This window comes from Aquila chrysaetos, chromosome 13 (assembly GCF_900496995.4).
Source record: "Aquila chrysaetos chrysaetos chromosome 13, bAquChr1.4, whole genome shotgun sequence".
In the NCBI taxonomy this organism is placed as follows: domain Eukaryota; kingdom Metazoa; phylum Chordata; class Aves; order Accipitriformes; family Accipitridae; genus Aquila; species Aquila chrysaetos.
The window spans coordinates 13,037,461-13,058,757 of NC_044016.1; the positions used below are offsets into that span (position 1 = coordinate 13,037,461).

The window sequence follows — 21,297 nt, forward strand, 5'->3', positions numbered from 1 at the left end:
CTGGGGGGCTCCCGGCGGGCGGGGAGGGGGAGGGGAGGAGGGCCGGAGGGAGGGGTCTCCTGCGGTTTTAAAGGGGCCGGCGCCTCTCTGCGGGATGGGGTGAGTCCTGGCGGCAGGTGCCGCGCTCCGCGGGGCGCGTTATCCCGCTTCCCAAATTAGCAGCCGGGCTATAAATAACCCCCTGCCCTCCCCCGCCCTCCCCCCTGCGCGCGCGCAAGTGCCCGCTTCTTCCCGCCCTTCCCCCTCCCAGGCCGCGCCTGCGACGGGGAGCGCGGCGGCCGTTGGGCCGGCGGCCTCGGCGCGGGGGCGGCCCCGGCTGGCGGCGGCCCCGGCTGCCGGCACAACCCCCCCGCCCGCGGCCCTTCCCGCGGGCGACGGAGCCCGAGCGGGGCCGGGGGCCTCTTCCCCCTCCCGCCGCGGGGCTCGGGGGAGGGCGGCTCCGTGGCGGGGCCCGGGGAGGGCGGCTGAGGGCCGCGGCCGCCGTTAAAAATGAAGTCAGGCCGCGCTGGCTGCTCGGGTCTTGCCTGAGCCGGTGGTGTATTTCTGGTAGGCGTCAGGCTACCCCACGGCCGAGCGTGGTGGCTGGCGGTGGCCTTCTCCGTGCCCGGGTGGGCGCGGAGCCGCGCGCCGGGGTGGGCTGGCTGCTTCACAGGGCCGATGTCTTCAGGAGGCTCTGTAAATGGCGTGGTTCAAGTAACCTTGCCTACCGTTTCCTCCTCTGCAGTGAAGTAGTTATGAAAAAGGCTGTTACTACTTGCAGGTAGCTGCAAAGGTGCTGCCAAATGGACTGTTTTTCTGCTTAGCTGCTTATTTGATTTCTCGAGTGTTTTGTTGGGGAAGAGGGTTCAGTTCCGGAGGGAAAACGAGAGAGCAGTGCAGTGCCTGTGGGTTACTGTGCCCCAGAGGGAGGTCTGTATGAGAAATCCACAGAGGCCCATGTGGAAACGTGGCAAGGAAGACTTTCTTTACGTGTTTTAAGTTTTATGATTAGGAGATGTGTTTTCAGTACATCTGCAGCAGGAACCAGAAATGAAGTACACCTGGCTACAAAGTAGAAAAGTGATCATCCTCCTGATGTGTTCTTTTGAGAACTGCTCTTGTGTTTCATGGAAAGTTAATTTCTGCAAAGAAAGTTAACACAAAGCACTCTTAGAAACATATGAAAATAAATTTAACTCCTGTCCAGTTCCACAAATATCACTTCCCTTCCCTTAGCATTTCAAAGTTACTTATAATAAATTAACATAAGACCTAAAACTATCCATTGAAACAAAGAGGTGGTAAACCCAAAGTAGATACTCTGAATTCACTGTCCTCTGTTTGGTGATAGCATGAGGTTTTTGTCTCATGTTCCTGTTTCGAAGTATAGATTGTTATGCTACCTAAGGTTAGCATTCAAAAGTAACTTTAGCTTGAAAGTAGCCATTGTCTCCTGTTTCCTGAGAAATATGGCTTAACTTCTGTGTTAGATGTGATACAACATCATTAGAGGGCGGGGAGTACCTGAAACTTGAAGGTAATAGTGTCAGCCTAGTTGGGATGACAGAAGAAAGGCAGTGAAATGCCTTTAATCCTTGTAATGCATAAAGGACTTGCACTAAAATAGAGAATATTCTTTCCTTATCATTGTTACAATATAAAACCAGGGGATTTCAAGGGATTGTTGTATAACAGTAGTACCTTGGAGCAGGTTGGATGGGGGACAGCAGGATGGGTAATGTCATGGTTAATGCATTACAGCTCTTAACTGTTACAACACTGCAATGTTAATGTGTCCGGAATTTTGTTTTTGAAAAAAATAGATTTTGAGTCTTAAAAAATTAAAACCACTTAACCTTGTAGAAAGGGAGAATGTTCAATCATGAAGAAGGAAGGATGTCTTGAAATATTGTCACTTGTTTTTTTTTTTTTTTATCTACCAATGTGTTTAAGTGATGCATTCAGTAAGTCTTAGGCATTTTTGCTAATAAATAGTCAAATCCACTCCTGCAGTAATTGCAGTAATGTTACATTAGGCAGGAATATGGTGCAATTAATTCACTGTAAGAAAAAAAAAAAACAACCTCATTTCTATCTTGTTTCATAAGAAAGATGTGTAAGTTTCATTTTACATAGCAGGCTTTTTTGCCTTATGCTCCCATGAGTGTAGGTAATACACATGGTAAGTGCTGGAAGTGGTTATCCCATACATGAGAATATAGACAGAAAAAGGCTTTTGCTGTTTTTCAGTATGTTGGAGTATGGCCTTGGTATTGTCACACAGATGGGTAGGATAAACCTACCGGTGACCCGGTAGGATAAACTGCAGTGGGTAAAACAACTTTATATATGAAAACATTACAAGAAAACACTAGTGTACACAGCTCAAAATAAATGTTAAGTATTTCATGCTGCAGTATAATGATTACTTTTTATTACATTTGAGCACTTAGAAAGCTAGGTATTCTGAATTGTTTTTTCTAGAGGTGATTGGAGGTTTAAATTAATGAGGACCAAATGCACTTGTGAACAGGAGCTTCTGGGAGAGACTGGAATCTTTTCACCTTGCTAATGCACACAAATAATTTGTGGGTTAGAAGCAAAATAACCGCAGATACAAGAAGGTGAAGTGTACGACCATAATGAAAAAATTAAAAAGGGAGCAGTAAAATTCTTCCAACTATCTCAACTTAATGTTCCAAAATTACTTTCCACACTTCCAGTTTGAGGTTTTGATATATTTGATATTGGTATATATATATTTTCTTGTGGTAATACAAAGACTGACAATTTTCTTCCTGACTTCGCTGGCAGCAACTTTTATGTTTTAAGGCTGCTTAGTGTGCTCCATTGTAAGCCATAGAGAACAGAAGATTTACAATTTCCTAAACGGTAACCACCTGAATAAAATGAAAGCCTTCTAGCTCAGGCTTGGACTCATTTTGGTAAGGTGCAACAGCAGTTTAGCTGTTTGAGGATGCTAGATAAAAGTAAGGTACATAGTTCTGTATGTGTATCCCCCCCCCCGGATGTGCTTTAGTTTCTCTCTGGTTTGAAAGTAGATGGTAATCATTTCAGTAAGACCTTTTGCTGTTGCTTGGACTGTACATTGTCATTTGTTTTATGTGAAGTTGCAGGTTGCACTTGCTCACTTGGATCTAGTGCTGTGAAACTCCAAAACATAAGCTCCATTACGCATGCTTCCAGGTTTAAATCTGTATCCCATGGTTATCACTCTTGGATGCTATCTACCTGAAATATTTTGTACTGATTTTAAACTAGCTCAACAGCATTAACTCATAGCCTTTTGAAGTGAGATGTATTGCATAGTTCACGTGAAGGTTCGAGATCCTGTCTCATTCCATCATTATTTTAAGAAGAGTGGGGAGTAGAAGCAAGATCCACAGAGGCAACTGGGTGTCTGGCCTCATAATAATAGATTTTTAAACCTGAGGTCCCTGAGCTTGTGAAAGTCAAGAACCTCATAGTTGTGGCGTAATCTCAAGATGTAGATTTGCACTCTGAAGCAAAGGAAGGAAGTAAATACAGTTACTCCTTATCACGGGTATGTATTCCCAGCACTGACGTTTTTTTAATCCAAAGGGTGTAATGCACATACATTGCACCGTCACACACACAAAATGCTATTTTGTCTTTTAGCTGTGTTTTCAAGAAAAGCATCGGCCCCTGCATCTTGCATGGAGCTCTTATCTGATACGTGTGATCTCTGCCTGTTAGATTGAGTTTCTCCAGAAGAGATGAGCAGATGAACATAATTACTTCTGGCTACAAAGTAGGTACTTCAGTGGCTTGCGCAACCATCGTATTCTACTGCTCGTTTTAGTAAGGGCTCTTTGAACTCCTCTGGCACTGTGATCAGGCATTAAAGATGTAAGCTATATTATGATTCATTTAAGATACTGTAGACTGTACGCTTTTCACAGTGGAATGGGGCTTCAGTAAAAGTGACTGTCAAGTCACTGTATCTCTGTGTTCTCTTGGAAAAAAATAAATTCCTTTAACATTGTTTGGCATACTGATTGTTTTTAAAAAAGCTTTTGTTTGGACTAAAATGTTGTGCTTTATATATTTGGCCATATGGAAAGGCAAGACAATGTAAAATATGTGTGTTTTTAAATCACTAATTAGAGAGAGCTAAAACTATAAAACTTACTTGGTGCATCTTAATTGCTGTGAGTAATGCAAAAACTTTGAAACGTAATCCTTGGGAATGCTTAAGATACTAATTATATTCCAACCAGTCAAGGTGCACTTGTTTTGAAACGAGTCTGAGCTGGTCCCTTCTGAGAACCTGGTATTCCCAATGCCAAAGGTAGAGAAACAAATTCATGTCTATGAAAATGAGTTACCCTCCAAAACTAGGGACAGACTTCAAAGCATAACATTTTATGACAAGAGGCACTTCAAGATTAACAAAGCAAGGCCCAAATACGCTAAACACAAAAGCTCAGAGCAGAAGAGCACTTAGGTTTGGTCCAGGCCTAGCTGCTAACTGGTATTTAGAATCCTAACTTGCTAATTGACATTAGTTAAATTCTGGAGACCAAGTATGTAAGCTACAGATGCTGTCTTATGGACTCTCCCTTTGAGGCAATTATTCTATTAGTTGTGAAGCTCCTAAGAGATTTTTTTCAGTGCCTTACTTTAGACTTCAGATGCTTTTACTTTTTTTTTTTTTTTTTTTTTTAATTTTAAGGCATTTCAGAAAACTATGTTTGCTTATCGGACTAGCCAGTTCAATGGACCGCCTAGGTTCAATAGTACATCAAAGTTTTCCATTATGGAATTGTGAATCTTAAATGCAAACATATTCCATTTATTTTTCTGAACAATTTAAATAGAATTAACTTGAAGTCATTGTATCCAAATTTACTTATTTTCTGTTAGCTGTCTCCTAGTATATTCATTAGTTAACTAAACTTGTATCATTTTGAAGGAGGACTGCCTCCTGCTATTATTAGCATTTGTTCTTCAGTCTAAATCTGAGAGAATAAATTCCATTCATATTGATACACTTTCTAGTGATAATATTAAGACTTACCTTACAGCAATCTTTATTCATATCCAAATCTTATCCAGTTGGTTTCTAGTAGGGTCCCAGAAATACCCAAGTAAAGCCATTCTTTCTCAGAAGTTGTGACTTTAGGTGGTACTTTATTCATAATGTCCCTTCTGTTCCTCCATTTCGTCTTGTCCTTATACAAGTATAGCTTAGCATGTTTGTGTTTCTTTCCTGAACATGAATGCTTTTGGTATAACTTACCATTCCACTGTGTTTCCGTTACCCCTGTAACGCCTCCTGTCATGTTTTAGGCCTCTGTTTTCTGCTTAGGTTCCTTCTATTAATATTTATTTGATTTTTTTCTTTTTTTTAAATCATCCACAGCACGTCAGTTGTATTAGGAATGGTCCTTTTGTTAGCTTTATTGCCTGGCTGCTGTTTTTAATTACTACTACTAATTTTTTTTTTTAACCTTGTGTCCATCTACTCATTATCATATTTCTATGTCTTTCTGCATCCTTACTTGCCTAACTTTTTTTCCCATTCATCTATGCTAACCAAATTAACTATGAATATTGTAGAAGCTTCTCCCAATTTCTGTCATCATTTTTAGCTTAAATTTCTTCTATAAATTTTGGCGGTGTTAGTTGTTGAAGATACCATAGTACTCCAGATACCGTAGTAAAGTTCTGTCTCCAGAGGTGTTTTTTCCCAATACATTTCAGTGGCTGGATATCTTAAGATTATTCTAAATTGGAAGCGAGATCTATTAATCTTTCAAAGTTAATTCTCCTTTTTAAGGTACTCTAAGCTGAAGAATATGAGACTCTAAATAACCTGGAGCATGATATAGTTATTCTTGATCTGTTCCAGTAAAAATTTTGCAATGTCATTTGTTTCAATGGGAGGCCCAGTCACCACATATTCTCTGGTTTTACTTGATTGTCTTCCGTATGTCAGATCCACATCTCAGAGAAGCACAGTTCTCCAAAATCTGTTCTTTGGATTCAACACAGAACAGCCCTGTTGGCCTTCACACAATCTCCAGCCATAGAAACCTGTCTGTCTTCTGGTACTGGTGTGAATCTCTTGTTCTGAGGTTCACTCTTTGTTACCTCCTCTTACTACTTATGTCCCAACCAGTCACCCCTTAAGATACATCTTGGTTAGATAGTCCTGTGTTTGGTATGATGATTGATACTGGAGTCATACAGCTTTATGAGTTACATCATGTAATTATGACCTTGGTTTTGTAAGTACTGTTTTGCGTAGGTAAGGGATGGTATCAAGCTGAAATTTGTCGTGTTTAGGAAATTTTTACTGGTGGGTCATCAAAGTATCAGTGGCAACTATTCAAAATTTGGCAGTTGATACGGATATTGAACTGAATTTTTCAGGTGGTATGTTGCATTTATATTCCAAGTTAAAGTCCTTTTCTCCCTTCATGCCACTGTATTTGAGTGCCCTACTTATCAAGTGTTGTGACCTCTACCTTTGCATTGCTTGTACCTTTTAATGATGACCTACATGTTTCTGTGCCTTCAAGCTTACAGTTGTTTATTCTTATCTAAATTAGTAATTAACAAAGCAGTATGTAGCCGGGTAAATGGCATGTCTGGTGATGAGCTGACACAAGAAACATGTTATGGGATGGAGAGAGAAAGAAGCACGGGAGGTAGAAGTCCATCAATAGAGCTGAAGCACTCAGTCTGAGCAGGCAAGGCTGCAGCGGAGTAAATGGCATTCTTTTACATCCAATGTACCTGAGAAATGATGCAGTGAGTTAAGGTTACAAAGCAACAATTCATGCAAGAATCTGAGGATGACTGTGGAATTAATTCCTTTAATGCAAATAGCTTAGTCCTTACATTCTTTCTTATGAATCTGCTGCTGTGTGATCTTCTTTTGGGGTACTAATTTATGTTTGCACAAGAATTGGTATGCTTGTGATGTAGACCTGGAAAAATGAGCTGAATAATAAAATGACTTGATCTAGGAGAAACCTGGAGACAGAATGAATGGGGAGGGTGTTTTGTACACCCTTATTTTCTCCCTCTCAATATCTAAGCCTAGTTTTCACTTCTGCACAATCTGATTTCAGGGCTATGTATATCAGTTCACTCGAAGTGTCATTTGGTGTCTTTGCACACCTATGAGAATGGTAGTTGTTAAATAGCATGGTCACAGTTTGACAGCTGATGTCAAAATGTAGCCAAGTAGTATGTTGTGTGATGAGTGCACATGATGTTCCTGGTAGCTGTACTTAAGAATTACTACGCCAACATCTGTCTTCTAAAGATTTCTCCTATTCCTTTTTGACACAGGTCTTGCCTTTCTTCTCATGCTTATTTCCCCTTACTCCTTCTGAAGCTGCTACAGGGAAATAAATGAGAAAATGAATTAATATGATTGAGGAAGCTAAGGAGAGACAGCAACTGCATGTGCACTGTACGTAATTTGGAGAATAGGATTCTGGTTGAGGACTACAGCCCTGGGCAAGTGACCTTGGGGCAAAAGAACTTTGACATGTTAGGGTCTTTTGTGTTAATGCAGTAAGGCAGTGAGAAGAGGGGCAACCTCCCGGGGCAATGACACTCAGTTCAGAAACACCTTGTGATCCTCTTAAAAAAGCATGAGTACCTCACAGCAAAAAGCAGTATTTATTTACAAATGTGGTCTGGAAAATTCTGTAGCACACCAGAAAGGGCTAACACTACAGCTGAAGACTGTATTCAAACTTCTTAGTATTGAAGGTAACATTAAGCGTGTACTTCAATCTGACCTATAAAGTCACATCCAACCCTTGTTTTTTTTGATAACCGTTTCTACCTGAGCCAATTTTGATTCTGAACAGATATAGCAAATATAGAAATATATGGAAATTTACTTCTGCAGAGGGTACAGTGTGTTCTGGTTTGGTTTTGTCCACTCAGTGGCAATGTAAAAGGTTTTCATTCTTAAACTCACTGACTTGTGTAGATCTGGAGAAATCTAGTTGCTACAGGGTGCTTCATTGTATAGATGTTCATTCTCCTTCCCTTTTTTGTACTCTTCCTGCTTAGCACAGTTATTGCCAATGCTGCTTTGAAACATCCTTCAGGGAGAGCAAGTGTAAATTATGGTACAATCATGGACAATTTAGGTAGGCTTCCTTATGTTTCTTATGATAAGGAGATCTACTAAAAAGCATTTGTCCTCCTTCCTCGTCTTCCTTCTTTGTATTGCCTACTTCCTATTTGTGGTTTCTGTAGGACTGAGAGAATAATAATATACCGATCAGATGTTCTGCCTTGTAACCTCTGAAGCAAAGTTCCTTCCTGAAGCAAAGTTCCTTCCTGTTAACCAAATCAGAAAAACGCTTGTGGTGTCCCTCCAGCTCTTAAGTTCTTACTTGAGCAGTGTTCTCTAAAGCCAGTGATGGTGAATAGGCAGCCCCCTGAAGCATGTGCTGAAGTTAGGGACTTTGAAGTTTGGCCTTTTTGATTTTCTAATGCTGGTGTCAGGAGTATAGGCTCTAAGAGCAGTTAGGATGCTGAGCTCTTTGATACGTGGTGTTTACGTCCATATTGTTGGCTATTCGGGTCCATACTGAATTTATGAAAAGTGAAGTTAATATATTGGCTAATGGACTAGGCAGTGCCATGCTTGTGTTCAGTTTGTCTGGACTGCATAAAGGATCTGTTGGACTCATGCTAAGGCCTGTTTGCTAGGGCCCAACCTCTCCATTTAGGGAGTGATTTGAAACTTCACCTAAATTTTCTACTGTGGGCATGCACATAAACAAGAATTGCAGGTGAGTCTTGGCTTTGGCAAAGGTTTGGAATCAGGCTTAACCTTTGTTTCCCATATTATCACATGAATTGGTTGATTACTTAAAAAATAATAACCTGATTCTAAGTGAAAACAATGCTGAGGTGCTGACTTTTTATTCAACACTAAAAAAATCTGGCCAAATTCTTTGAGAAGGTCCACTTAATACACTGCCCATAACTGTTTTCATGTAATTGTATCTAAAAACTAAAAACTTGAAGTGTTTTTTGAGCTGTAAAGCTAATAAAGAAGAATGCGCTACTAAATAAAGTCTTAAAATTCTTGTCTCTAAGGAGTTCTAACAAAGTTTCTTAGGAAAAAATAGAAAAGCTTGCTGTGTGCAAGTCCGTGGGAATTACGATTACGAGCAGAAAAAGGGTCTTAAAGAGATTTCTTGTTTTAAAAGCATTACCATACATCTCTACATGCTAAGACGCTAACTCAGTTTTCAATCAAAATGTTTTTGTTTTAAATGAACTAGGCTTCTCTGAATCATCTGAATAAAGGATTTTAAATTATGTTTTTGATTAATAAAGTGAGTATTTTAAGTTGAATTAGGTTTTTGTAACCAACAAGCTTTGAACAAAATTATTAATGCTTTTAGCTGAAATAAATTGTAGAATTGTATCAATGCACTCCCAGAGCTGTAAGCTTTGACTCCAAATTAGCATTTTTAGGTTACCCAAAACTTTTTTTAAGCAGCTTGAAATTCATGTCATTTGTTTCCACCAAGGGTGGTGGTAAGAAAAAGAACGTTTCTAAAAATATTCAAAATATTGCAACTTGTGAGAGGATCAAATCTTATTTGTTTCAAGGTGACCTTGCATTTATTTTTCTGGGGGACCGCTGCGCTCACCCCCAAGCGTGTAGTGGCTTACAACCTTAATACGAAGGAGAGCAACCAAGTTGTTAAAATTGATGTTCTTTTTAGTGGGAAGAACCTGTTTATTTTTTTCCTTTTCTGTAACCCCAAGCACACCCCAACTTTTAACGGAAAGTAAACAGCTGAGGCACGTCTAGATTGCCAGGTCTACGGCTTTCTCAAAAAAAAAAAAAAAAAAAAAAAAAGGCAGCTAAACTTTTTAAAGGGACTGACTGTAAAAAACGCGAAGCGAGGACCGCGTTGGAGCTGGGGACTCATCATGTCAGGGCGGCGGTGCGTGTGCCCGGGCGCCGGTCTGCGGCATTGTCTCCCGGCGGAGCGGCACGGCCGGGCCCCGCCGGCGCGGCGCGGTGCGGTACGGCGCGGTGCGGTACGGCGCGGCGCGGTGCGGTGCGGTGCGGTACGGCGCGGTACGGTACGGTACGGCGCGGTGCGGTGCAGCGCGGTGCCGTCCTCTCCTCTCTCGCTCGCTTTCTCTTTCCCCCTCTCTCGCTCTCTCCCTCGCTCGCGCGCTCTCTCTCTCCCCCCTCCCTCCCTCGCTCTCTCGCTCTCCCTCTCTCTCTCTTACACTGCCAGCCCCTGATGTGATGGCGAAGAAACCCCGTTGACAAGGCACTGCTTTTTCATGACGGTGAGTTTCCCTTTGAGTGTATTATAATTTTGTGATAAAAATTTCAAGGAAAAAAAAAACACACAACCTCCTTCCTCCCTTCCTTCGGGGAGGGAAAAGAGAGGGGGGAAATCTATCTCCAGACAGACAGAAAAGAAAGAGGAGCAAATTAACAACCAGGAGTTGCCAAAACCAGGATATTAGGTTTCAGCCCAGAGAGCTATTGGCTCTGGGGCTATGTATATAAATATATATCTAGAGAGAGAGCGAGCGAGAGGGGAGACGAGGAGGAAGAAGAGGGATATTTTGTGGGTGGCTGTTGTTTGGGCAGATGTGGATTCACATGGAAATGAACTATATATATATATATTTTTTTTTTTTCCGCGAGGCTGGTGGCGGTGGCTGCTGAGGGCACTTAAAAAAAAAGTTGTTTCTTAAAATAAAGGCGGGGGGGTAGAAGGGAGAGATAAGGTTTCAGGTCCAGGCTGATAGCTGCAGAGAGGGGAGAGGTTTGGGGTGGGTTTTTTTTTCTTGCTGATGCCATGCAAATTCAGGAGAGGAGGGAAGAAAAATCTCTTTTAATGACTCATTGATTGAGCCGGTTTAAAATTAGTTGTTGTTGTTGTCTTTTTTTTTTTTTTTTCCGCCCCCTTGATGGCCATCAAGAGAGGGATGGAAAGAGGAGAGGAGGGAGAGTGTGTGTGTGTGTGTGTGTGTATGTGTGAGTGTGAGAGAGAGAGTGAGAGGGAGAGAGGGGGATAGAGAGAGTGTGTGAGGGAGAAAGAAAAATAATCTTTTCAAATCTCCTCCCTCTTTTTTTTCCCCCCTCGTTTCTTTGCTTTTCTCTAAAGCTCTGTGGTCTGTGAAACACTCTTTCTTCCTCCTCGTTGGGAAAATGGAGACACTTCGTCTCTCTCCTGGCTGTGGAGCTGGGAAGGATTTTTCTTTTCTTTTTTCCATTTTCACTCCTGGCTTGATTTTTTCCTTTACCCCGTCCACTCGCCACCACCCTAATCTTGTCATTTCTTTGAGCTTGTGTCTCAGATTTGTGCCTTCTGGGGATTTATTTTTCACTGGTTTCCTCGTTTTTGGTGTCGCCACTAGATTTGATTTGATTTGTTTGGTTCTTTATTTGCAATTTCCTCTGAATTGCTCCGTGCCTCCTGCTTTTAACCAAGGAATGGAAACGGTGCTGCTTTTTGTGGGTGCGCGAAATGCTCAGGCGGTAGGTTTGGGCTAATGCGCTTTTTTCTCCTTTTCGGGACCAAGTTTTCCGCTGTGTATATTTTTTTTTCCTTTTGGGGAGAGAATATTTAACTGTAACGCCTCTTTTTAAAACCTAACAATAAACCGTCTCTTTCTGGAGTAACCCGTTTGGCTTTGCTGTAGAGTGGATGTGAATCTGATCCTTTGTGCTGCTGGGATTATTTTCTGTAAAAGAAACAATGTTTTTCTAAGTAGTTTTTACTTGTGGCTTAAAACAGTTGTTGTTTGTGGAGGGGATTTTCTGAACTTCTCACAGTTCACATTTATTGGTTTATGGGGCGCCTCAATACTTGTTATAATTTGGTTTTGCTATTAATTGCAAAATTCACTTACAGATTACCGTAGAAAGCAGATGTAGTACTGTTAAAAACCGGCCAAAATCAAACGACGTATAGAGGGCACGTTTATATTTACTTAGAACTGTTACTAAATTACCACTGGGGGAAGGAGAGAGAGGTGGAGGCCTTTGCTTTTCCCCGATTCTCTGCTCCCCGCTCCCCTCCTCCTCGGGGCTCGGCAGTACGGAACGAAACAGGATTTGAAGGAGAAGGGAGAGGTCCTCCGGAGGCGGCTCTGGCCGTGCCCGAGCTCGGCGACCAGCCTTTGCGGTGCAGCTCTCGGTGCGAGTGGGAGTGGGAGAGCGCGGGGAAGATGGCGCTGCCTGGCTTCCTGCCAGCGTTTGTTGCGCAGTTTCACTCCGACTCTCCTCCCCCACGGGCGCCATTTTAAGGTCCTTTCTGCTGTCGTCGCGCCGTGTGGGGCGTTGCCGTCGCGCCCTGCTCGGACCATTTCTCTTTCTGTCTCGGAAGACGTTACACTCTCGGGCCTTGAGATCCTCTCCCCGAAATCCCAGAAGCTGCTTGCCCCCCCCCCCCTTCTTTCTTTAAGGAGTTTCTTCTGTGTGTGCTTTGGGGAGAGAGGTGAAGGATTGTTGGCTCTGTGTGTGAAAGGGAGCAAAAAGGGTGGATTGTTTTGGGCATGGGCCTTTTCGGGAAGGGCCCCGTCAGAGTTGTTGCTCTGAATTGCTGCCTTCTCAGGCTTCCCCCATCTCCTGTGTAGTCTGGGTCACGGTCCTGTGAGGTATTAAGCTGGCTTGGTTCAGAGGGGCCTGTGCTCCCAGTTTAAAGCCTGTAAACATCACTTCAAAGCATTTTTTCATATCTCTAAAATACGTGTTTCTTGACAATGAGATGCATTCAGAGTGTAGGACAAAAAAAGTTTTGAAAGAACATAATCTGTTGAATGATTAAAAAATACAACATGTCATTAAAAAAGAAATCCACCTTTAAAAAGTGCTCTGGTGTAGCACATAGGGCAAAGTAGTCTTCACTGAAGAGCCTTCAATACCTTTAAAAGTGCTTGCAAAAATACAAGGGCAAGTAACTTTTTGGTGGGTGGGTAGATAACTCATTTTCTTGCTGTTACTCTCTTGGTAATTTTCTTGAGGGAGGGACTAATGTCTTTTAAAGTTTTTATCCTTTATGTCTTGGGAAGCAGTGCTTTTTCCAAATTTGGCGGCTCCACTTTAATATGCTTTTAAAGTTTTGTTTTGGTACTGTTTTTTAGGGAGAGTGTTGAAAATGGTTTCCTATTTTTTGATCAGAACTTTTTTTTTTTTTTGTACATTTCTGTGTAATCTGATCAATGTTCATGAGGGTTGAGTTTAATACCAACATCTGTATTCAGGAACAGCAAGTATGCTGCCAGACCAGCTCATGCTGCGCCCACTAAGGAGTGTGGAATGCTTGTTTAGTTCTTCATGTTACGCTTTTTGACAGATCAGAGGAGGGCTTCCCATGCCTCTTGCTTGTTCCTGAAGGAATTGGGAGATTTTTTTTTTAAATTTGGGGTTAATTTTAAGACTATTGAAATTCTTTGCCTGTTGGTGTTGAAGGCTTTTAAATGACATTTCTTGTGAAATACACATTTTTATTGCTTGGAATATACTGAAAAAATTGCCTGAATATAAACTGTCTTTTCTAAAGACTTTCATGGGGACAACTTTGTTAACATTTTAGCTTTTTAAACAATACACCTGCTAAAACTTTGTTTGAAAATCTGTTGAGTGTGGAGTACCGTATTTGTTCACATATTTCAGAGATCTTATTACTACATGAAATCCACTCTTTCTTGAAATTATTATTTTTTATTTTTGTTAACAGTAGTCTTGGGATCAAGATAGTGATTTTTTTTTTTTTATAGCGGTAGTGTATTTTTATACAATAAAATTTCTCTATTATGCACTAATGTCTGGCGGGTTCTGTGTGGATTTTTTTCACTAATTGGTGAAAATAATGAAGAAATGACAAAAATGGGATAAAATGACCAGTTTATATACTCTCAGGGCATAATACTTGCCAAATGACTACATATACTTTCTACTCTCACCTGCTTGCATTAAAGCAAAGTGTATTCTCATCTTGAGTTGAGATCTTTGGCAGATAGTATTTAAATATACTAGATCTCTTCTTTTTAGATGTATTTCTTTGGCTGTGTCTGAGCTTTAAAGTTTTTTCTTGTTGTTGCAAGTAGTACTTCGTATTTTGCATAGCTTGTATACATTGACAGAGGAGTGCAGAAGCTCACCATGCCGATACACTAGCCCAATTGTGCTTTCGTTGGTCCACCTTGGCTTATTCACTAGTATGATACTCATGTATTTTAAGTGTGTTCTTATTTTGTTCATACTTCCGAGCACTTACCTTGTATATTACACCTGTAATCTTGAGTTGATAATACTCTCAGTATATGTGTGGCCTCAGGTAAGGTCAGTGCTACATGGTTGTGCCCTTGACAGAGGTGGTTCTATCGTAGCTAAATACTTCATGTCCTCTTATTTCCTGTTGCCCCCCCCCCCCCCCCCCCCCCATGTCTCCTTTTCCAGGAGAGTTTATATATTTATTTAGTTGTACTGAGAGAAAAAAACCAAAATCCTGCTAGTATAAGCTGCATTTCCAATTTCCTCCAAGGTCCCTTTCTGTATCCATAAAGTTTTGCAACAGAGGTAAGTCTATAGTTAAAGAGCTTTGCAGGCATGGATGCGTTGGTGTGCTACTTGGGTGTTCATTGTACTCTAGCTGTATTTTCAGAGTTTTGCTGGTATACTTCCACTTCGGTTCCAGACAAGTTGTATCTGCATAACTGCAGTTGTGTTTTATAATGTGGCTCTAATAGTCAATGATCGTGCCTTTTCGTGCTGCATTAGGCTTGTGGTTAAGTCTAATGGCTGGTGCTTTTTAGTGTAGATGCGGCAGTGAGAGTGTGAAAGTGTGTCATCCCTGTGTAAATAACAGATACAGTCCGGACATACGAGGCTCTTTGATAATGTAGTTCATTCTGTTCAGAGAGTTGGCATAATTTCTTCTAGTAGTTCTGCTGGAATAAGCTGCATCTGTGCTTGAAAGGTTTTTTTATGGTGACATACCCGGTCCAGCATAGACATGGGGATTGTCTACAAGAACAAGCATGTTTTGCTTTCTTGCAGTAGAGGAAAAGCAGCAAGTAGTAAACTGTTCTAATATTCATTGTGACCTGCAACTCTTCTAGTTTGAAAGTTGGAATAAGCAGTATTGGTAAAGTCCTCGTTGCATGAATATAAATGCATGAACACTGACCTGAACTGACGTTTTTTCAAGATCATGTAGTTAAATGAATACATGTATCTTTATTTTCAAATGTTCATTTGCCCCTGAACTACCATGTCTGTATTATTTTTGCTTTATTTGAGAATTGCTGCGGTTTTAAACGAAATAAAAACATGATCAACTAGTGCAAATAGGCTATCAAGTTTTTTATTACTTTTATTTTCTTGCACTCGTTTTAAAATGTTCCAGAGCTATTTCCGATGGTACTTTGAGTAACGGAATGCTTACCAAAAGGAAAAGAAAGTGGGCACATTGCTGTCAAAACTTAATACAATAGCCTTTCTTTCACTGAAGGTATTAAGAAAGGGTGGTGAAGTGAAGAGAGAGGAGTCCAGGGAGAAAGTTTTAACTTCATTGCAAGAGACTGATCATTTTTGTAAGGGCTGATCTTATGCCATCTTATGTCTCAGGTGGAACTTGCAGTAGTAGTTTTACTGTGAACTTGATCTGAGTGTGGAATTTCAAGATCTGATGTTGAAGCTTGAATTTATTGAGATGTGTCAACTACAGAAAATATCTTGGCCCTACTGAAATAGGTGGCAAAATCTCCATTGGCTTCAGCAAGGCATTGGCTTCAACAGGGACAAGGTTGGCAGTGTGGAGGATTTTCAGTCTGGTTTTGGGGGGTGTTGATATGGACTGCACTATTGAATTAGTTGCACATCTGTCAATTCATCGTATTCAAATTTCAGTTGATTTCCCAGACATAAAACCATGTTAGCTTGTGTGAACCATGCCTGTGGCAAGGTAACCAGTTTTGTTTTTTGTTTTTTTTTTTTTTTTTCCCCTAAACTAGTATGGACTAGAGTGGCAATGAAAAGATATTAATTGTGCATTGGTTTATAAATTAATTGAGAAATGATCAGTTCATAAGGAAGTTACATTCTGGGACTGTGTGTTTTTTCAGAATCTGAAAATTATATGCACAGAATAAGAAGTATGATACACAGCTATTCTCTAGTAGGAACAAGGTAAAAACATCTGAAGGACTGACTCAATGTTTCTTGAGTATTGCATTGCACAAATAATGTATGCTAATAGCCTGCATTATTGCATACAGTAGTTTCTAGAAATACTTAAGAGCATCTAACTTCCTTTGAGCAGTTCATAAGGAACTGTCAAGGTTACGCCTCCTTTTCCTCTTTTGGTATGAAACTAGGACCTTTCAAAATATTTTATGAATATTGAAATTCCTGAAGAATTGTGTATGCCGTGGAGCAGCTTAGAAGACTGAGCCCAAAATAGGCCATAGCACAGTGATGAGGATAGTCACTGCTGGGGAAATGGGCTGAGCCAAGTGTTCAACCTGGTGAATTCTGTGGGGTAGGTAAGCATCCTGACCTCCCGGCTGCAAGTTACTCTGGATTTTCTCTATGTGGTTTAAAACATCTGTTTCCGGATGAAAGTCTTGTCAAGATTTTGGTGTTGCCAAGAGCAGCTCTGGATGCAGTAGGAAAAAATTGAATAAATTAAGAGATTTGATGCTGAACATGTGTGTCTGAGGGAAACCAGATTTTAGACAGCTGCACTGGGGGTTCACACATGTACTCGGTTGCTTGACTGTAGCTGGATTAACCTTTAGTATCATACATACTGTTAACAATTGAACTGCAGATTTCCATTTTTTTCTTAATATATTAAAATATCACTAAGTTTTGGAAGCTTGGTGAGTTACCACATTTGCCAAACTCAAATCAAGAATTTTTTTTTTAATGGTATACTAAAGGGAAATAAAATTTAAGAGTTGGGTAAACAACCTGTTGTGGGTTGTCTGTGCTTTAGTGTGTGGTTTTTATTTGCCCTTCTGTATGTGGGGCTGGTACCTCATAACCGTGTAAAGACCCTGCCTGTCCTTTTAGGTGTTCGTGTCCCACCAGATCTTAGAAACCATGAAGATGCATAATGTCGCACCTAGCAATTCATGAGACGTCACACTTTTGTGTTTCTTTTCTTGTTGCTATTTATCTGACTCCTGAATAGTATCCATATTTTGGAGTATTTTTTTGTAGAGAGGTTTTGCATCATTCTTCTGAATATTTAAGGTTACAAATTTCTTCTTGTACTCTGTTGCGTACAGATGTCTTTGAAATACTGATGATTAAATTCAGTTCCACAGCTAATTTCAAACATTGTAAGTTCATCTTAAAAGTACTACTCAGATATAAAATCTTGGAATTAAAACGTTTTCATATATATAGAAGGTTCACACTTGTGTATTGTACTGTGTTACTCGGTTAGAATCCCAGATTTCTTAGGTAGCTCTTTTTTAGAGCACAATTCCTGGTAGATTTTGCAACAGTATAGTAGTTGCTTTTTGTTGATTACTCTGGAAGACAAAATATCCATAAGGAATAATTACATATTGTAGAGTATAAGCACAGCATGGTTTACAAGTGAGTAGTTAAATCCTTGTGTTTTACAAAGTCCATTTTAAAAATTAATTTTGCTTCCTTTCTCCTGTTGTCCTGAAATGACAACTTTTTGATAAATATGCCTTCTGTATTTTTGCCTGAGTAAAATTGAGAGTGAGATTTTAATTTGCCATCAAGTTTCTCAATATTTACCTCTTTTCTATTGATTACTGTGTCATTATTCTGCTGCGCATCATTTTTTTACAGTTATGAGGGGGGAAGTGCAAATACCTCTTAATATTTGTGTTTTGTATTCCATCTGTGTAAAAATCAGTTTCTTGAAAATAAAGGGCTTGATGTGGTGAGCAGCTTGTAAGTTGATTATAAAACACATGCTTGGTTAGTTACAAGAATCTGAAATTGTTCAGTTTGCAAGATACTAGATTGTTCAAAAGTAGCATGGACTTGAAATTTAAGAACAAAATATATAGTAACAGGTGTTTGGGTTTATACTCCTTTCTTATACTCCTGTGTTGCAGAGAATGCAAAGGAGGTCTGTCTGGTTGTTCTTGTGTGAGTAAGTTTCCTTCAATGAATCCAAGGCTGCCTGTTTATTAGGAACCAGAGAGGTAACTGACAGTGTCAGTAAGGCAGTAGTTCTGGCACCTTAGCAACCTGAAGCTCATACTGCTTAGATGATATGCATTACCTAATACGTGCTAAAATGGCATCTTCTTTTTTTTCCCCCCAGTTCAGAAGCACACTGAGTGAAATATTAGCGCTGTGAAAATTAATGGAAGTCGTGGTGGAAATTTGTGTGAGGGAAGGACTTCAACTCTGGGCGTTTTGCCTCTGCAGTCAGTGTGGAATCACTTAACGCTGCTGTGATCCTTTGGTGTAATTTAACAAGGAATGGATGCTTGTATTGGGCTAATAAAGTTATCTTACATCTGTATTCAAAAAGGATATGAGGGATAAAAATGTCATAAATTTGGTGTAGCACACTCAGTTCGCTACAATACCATTTACTACGGTGGCTATTACGGTAACTTTGATTTCTTCTATTTTTGTTGTTACGATTATTGTTATAGTGACAGTGTATTTCTTCAGATATTCCATAGTGAAGTTACTATTAATGTTGGGATTGTAGATTAAAATTCTGGAGAATGTTGTAGAGCAACAGAACAGTACAGAAGATTTGATAGCTCAGAGCTGTTATAAAGCATGACAAAGGTGTCGTTAGAGCTCCAGCTGACTGGATGCATACCAAGTCTTATTGAACTTGTGAGGATTAGTGTGCATATCTTGTAACTCAAACAGTAGTTGCTTCAGGTCCTACGTACGTTACTGTATGCAAGTTTGATTATCTCCCGCTATGAAGCTCTAACTAGAGCAGTCATTTCCTTGCTTTAAAGCATTGATTTCCAAAGATCAGTGTTCACTCTCAGAATTTATGAGTCTGTAGATTTTTACAACAGTTTTGCAGATAAATTTATTTAGTTCTGGCTTAGCAAGTTTTGATGTTGATCGTATCGCACTTTGGGGAATTACTGCTCTAAATGTTGCTTTTCTAAACTAGACACTATCTTAGGCTTTTTACAGAATGTTAAAATAATATTTTACTGCTTTGTATCTGAAGCTATGTATTAAGGTTGTATGAAATTATAAATGACTTTGAGAAAGGAAAGTCATTCTTTTGTGACAGGTGTCCTAGTTTTGGCTGGGATAGAGTTGATTTTCCTCCTAGTAGCTGGTACAGTGCTGTGTTTTGGATGTAGGATGAGAATAATGTTGGTAACACACTGACGTTTTAGTTGTTGCTGAGCAGTGCTTACACTGAGTCAGGGACTTTTCAGCTTGTCATACTGTCCTGCCAGCGAGGAGGCTGGAGGGGCACAAGAAGCTGGGAGGGGACACAGCCAGGACAGCTGACCCAACCTGGCCAAAGGGGTATTCCATACCATGTGCCGTCATGCTGAACAATAAAACTGGGGGGAGTTGGCCAAGGGATGGTGGCCCACTGCTCTGGAACTGGCTGAGCATCAGTCAGCAGGTGGTGAGCAATTGCATTGTGCATCACTTGTTTTGTATATTCTTTTATCATTATTTTCCCTTCCTTTTCTGTCCTATTAAACTGTCTTTATCTCAACCCACAAGTTTTACCTTTTTTCCTATTCTCTCCCCCATCCTACTGGGGGGGGGGGGAGCGGGCAAACGGCTCTGTGGTGTTTAGCTGCCTGCTCGGTTAAACCACAACCCAAGCTTGAATATAATTTAAGTGAATTTAAAATCCAGTATTTACAGTGGTTTTGAATACTCCCATTTTTTTAAGTTACAAAACCCATGTGCAGTATATGAAGCATGTATGAATGGTTGGGCTGTTTCTGGACAAATTGAGTTTTAATGACTCTGCAGCTTGTAGACCCTGCATGTGTTGCATGATACTGTGGATTGTGTAGCATGGTGATTAAAAATTTAGGGTGGTAAGGACCACTGGAGGTTATCTGGCCCTGCCCCCTGCTGTAGGCAGAACTAGCTTCAAAGTTAGGACAGGTCAGTCAGGGCCATTTGAGTTTTGAAAATTTCGGAACAGGGTGATTCCACCCTCTTGCTTGAGCATTCTTATTTGTGAACTGCTTTTTTCCTTATATCTGGTTGGGACTTTGTGTTCCATGTCTTGGCTGTTGCCTCATGTCTTGCTGCTCATTGATAAAAAGAGGCTGGCTGTGCTTTTCTTGGTACTCCTTTTAGCTAGTGGCAGGCTGTGGGTAGTGCCTTGGTTAACATTCTGTTGTCCAGGCTGAAGAAATGTAGTTCCCTCAGACTTTCTTAGTGTCATGTGCGTGCAGGCTTTTATTGGCATTCTGCTGGACTTTAAAGTTTTTCTGTATTTCTTTTAAAGGAGGCAGGGGAGGGGTGTGTGTGGCAAAACCAGACACAGTTTCAGGTGGGAGTTCACAAGTGCTGAGTAGAGGGGAATAATCGCTTCCATCAACCTGCCTGCACTGCAGCTAATGTGAGAGTGGTGGCTGGATTAACTGTACGTGTGTGGCTACAGTCTGACAATTGCTTTAAGCTGGATGAAGCACCGCTGCCTTCCCCTGTACTCACCTACTCAGCTCCCTCATATCCCCTCTCTTGTGCTGGCGCTAGCACTCTTGTAGCCCTGTGGCAGGCCAGAACCAAATCAAGAAGCTAATCCAAGTTGAAACAGATCAATGTATTTTGTCAGATGAATTTTCTGTTCCAGGAGACTGTTCAAAGCCTTGAGCTGACTCGGGAAAGTGGATGAGAGGGGCGCAGGACTGCTGTCCTCCTCTTTTGTTGGTCTTTGCTCTGTAGTAGGTGAGAGTGTTGAAAGGGAGGCAGATGCTTTAAGGCCAAGTAGTAACAGTCCCCCAGAGGACTGGCCTGCATAACTGGGATTTCCTCGTCAGTTTTATTACTTTCAGCTTTTCTTATATTCAGTTTGGGAGCGTGCAATAAAGGGCACTCTGGTTATTTCCCGAAAGGGATAGGCAGTGCTGCTTCCACAAGTACCTGTGACCCAAGTTGAAGTATATGCTAGGTTCACCAGTGCAGAAGCAGCAGTATGAAATAAAACAGTAGAGGCTTTGCTAATAGTAAGTTACAGGGAATATCTGTGCTGGGTTGTGACTAATTAGTAAGGACTGCCCTTGTAAATTAGTTGGGTGCACCAGGAGGGCTGAGTTTGGCCTACTTATGATAAC

General features: G+C 40.8%; 1 protein-coding gene across 6 annotated transcripts in view; it reads left to right on the plus strand.

Moving 5' to 3' along the window:
• The first annotated feature begins 46 nt into the window (after positions 1–46).
• BICRAL (BRD4 interacting chromatin remodeling complex associated protein like) overlaps positions 47–21,297 on the plus strand; it is a 135,690-nt gene continuing 114,439 nt past the window's right edge. For 3 of the 6 annotated variants that reach the window (XR_005933885.1, XR_005933884.1, XR_003926464.2), the window contains exon 1: positions 9,938–10,326. The gene's annotated coding sequence lies outside the window, so the exon portion shown is untranslated. Of the gene's footprint in view, positions 100–9,937; positions 10,327–10,350; positions 11,531–21,297 lie in introns of those variants that run through there. The other 3 variants (XM_030036191.2, XM_030036190.2, XM_030036192.2) reach the window with 3 other exon arrangements.